General features: G+C 33.4%; 1 long non-coding RNA gene across 1 annotated transcript; it reads right to left on the reverse strand.

Moving 5' to 3' along the window:
* Window positions 1–489: 489 nt before the first annotated feature.
* On the reverse strand, window positions 490–2294 carry LOC149495553 (uncharacterized). Its single transcript, XR_016321449.1, has 3 exons — window positions 2194–2294; window positions 1994–2063; window positions 490–688 (listed from the first exon to the last, which is right to left on the reverse strand). It is a non-coding gene; the product is annotated as an uncharacterized LOC149495553 (long non-coding RNA).
* Window positions 2295–2673: the final 379 nt, after the last annotated feature.

The following is a 2673-nucleotide window of genomic DNA, read 5'->3' on the forward strand; positions in this document are numbered from 1 at the left end:
ATTTAACTTAAATCACTTATATCATTACTCCAAAGCGGATAAACTCTCATACCAAATCATATCTCCTAGAATCGTCAAAACCTATGCTCTGATACCAAAAATTGTAACACCCACCGACCAATCCCAAAGAACCAGACGGTGGATGCCACAATCGGTGCCGGAGCACCATCTTATTTCACTATAAAAGCTAGATCACAAATTAGAAGTGGTTAAATTTTCATAAGGAGGCAAGTAATTACCAGTTTTTTTTTTATTATTAATTTTTATTTTTTTTACAAAAATAATGTTTAAGAAAATTCCTACGAAAATTTCGCAAGAGTTTCCCCTAAAAATTTACTTGCCACACAAAGAAAATATACACACTTCCATTTTTTTTTTTTTGAACCCCCAAACCTCCAATTCAACAACATACTACAAGCACTTCTAAATATCCATCAATATACGCATAATATTCGAAACACATTCTTTTCAAGGAATCTCTAATCATCATACACCAAAAATATAATAAGGTGTTATTTCTTTAAATAATCATAACTCTTAATACATGACAAACTTATTATATCCAACGTTCACAACACAATATTTATATACATGCCAAAAATCACCATTTACAAAATATCCTACCCAAGATGTGATATCTACTCTGATGCTCGTCCTCTGGTCTTGAAGAACACCCTCCGCTCCTAACCTGCGCGTGATAAAAATCAACGCGCTGAGTGGAAGACTCAGTGGTGCTAAATAACAAACAATTTAATTAACAATAGCCAAGGCAAAACTTAAATTACTCAACTATATAAATACCGAAATCGCATTCATTTAATTCAAATACTTTGAAAGCAATGAGAAGATTATAAATACAAATATGTCTTCATTCTTTTATAGCAACAATAAAATTTCATTTTTCGTTAAGGCTCATACTCATACAGAATGAACATAAGCAGATTTGATCATGGCCTATGTTAGCGCCACCCCCATCACATACTCGTGGCCTATGAAAGCACCACCGTGGCCTATGAAAGCACCACTCCCATCACACAATCGTGGCCTATGAAAACACCACCCCATCACACAAATAAGCGCGTCCGCCTATTTATAAGGGCTGATAACCCTAGCATATGATCATAGCTTCACAATAAGAAAATCCATCTCATCATACTACGTCTCAATCATGTATAGTAGAGCCTAAATCGAAAGCATTCTTTCACAAAAGCAATAATTCTTAATCAAAACCTCTTCATTTAGTACTCATCAGTTCAAATATTTTACTCAAAACACTATAAATGTATATATACTTAATATAATATAAAAGTACATAAATCAAGAACTTTTCAGCATTGTTATAAACTTGACCTTTGCTGGGTTTTTAACACATAATTTGAGTTATGGGTCTCCAAATTGAATGAAATTAGATTCATTAGAAAGATAAGCCAAAATGATACAAATTTTCAGAAGGGACCACAGCCCAGATCAAAGAGTAAGATAGCAAACAAAAGCTCAGAACACAGACCAACAGATCAGACCTGATTCAGCAGAACCAAGTCCAATGTTTCTTGAATTCCTACTTCACCAAACACTCAAATGAAACCAATCCAGAACGAGAGAATTCTCAAGATATAGGGCAACAACTTTTATGAATAACTCAGAACCTAATCATGTCATTATAGTGGTCAAAAAGGACAATGATTTCGGATATACTGGTAAGACACCATAACAGAACCAGTTTTGGTATTTAAATCATAAGTTGAGCTACAAGTACTGGAATTAGACATAAAAATATGTTTTGGAAAGCTAAGAAATAGAGCTGCAACTTTCATGAAGAAGTCAGAAACAGATGGGGAGTATAAAGGGGTCGAAAATGAGTTCTAATCTCACGGCAGAACATATCTAACATGAATTCAGCAAGTTAACCAATACATACAAAATTCCCAAAATTCATTTAAAAGCCTAATCATGTAAAAACAACTTAAACAAGTGAAAGTATAATTGCACTAACCTTCAAACCAAGCTTTAACAAGCTCAAGCTTTGGTCTTGCCCTTATCCTTGGTGGAAGGCTCTCCACCCTCTACATGTAAGACACTCAAAATCAAACAAAGAAAACACAAACAAAAGAAGAAGTGGAGCATGATTTAGCATGTATATGCTAAAGAAAACTCTAAACCCCAACATAAATACCTTATCCTAAAATCACTTACCAAGTAGGGAAAATCACCAAATTCCTTGAAATTAGTCACCAAATATTACTTCTCTAGCTTCAATCTCTAATATGTCTTAATTAACTCAAGTTGTATGGGTGATCTTGATGTGTTTACTAAGGAAAAATTGAAGAAGAAGAAGAAGAAGAAAAAGAAGAAGAAGAAGAAGAAGAAGAAGACGTAGGAAAAGAAGAAGAAGGATAGTGTTGCCCAAATAATGGAGGTGATAATGATTTACTCCATAAAAATTGGATGGCTAGGATTGAATGTAAATCTAATCTAATGGCTACAAATATTCTCCAAATTAAATTCCTTCAAAATATTATGTAACACAACAAAATTCTCAAATTTACTCCATAAAAATAATTCTTCGAAGTTCCTTAATTAATCTAACACCATTTCAAATTTCATCCACACAACTATTGCCTCTAATTTCCTTCATTAATATCACACCTTAAGTCACTACGCACTAATTCTCTA

Source organism: Jatropha curcas, chromosome 6 (assembly GCF_041381405.1).
Source record: "Jatropha curcas cultivar XTBG-Jc1 chromosome 6, XTBG_Jcur_1.0, whole genome shotgun sequence".
NCBI classification, from domain to species: domain Eukaryota; kingdom Viridiplantae; phylum Streptophyta; class Magnoliopsida; order Malpighiales; family Euphorbiaceae; genus Jatropha; species Jatropha curcas.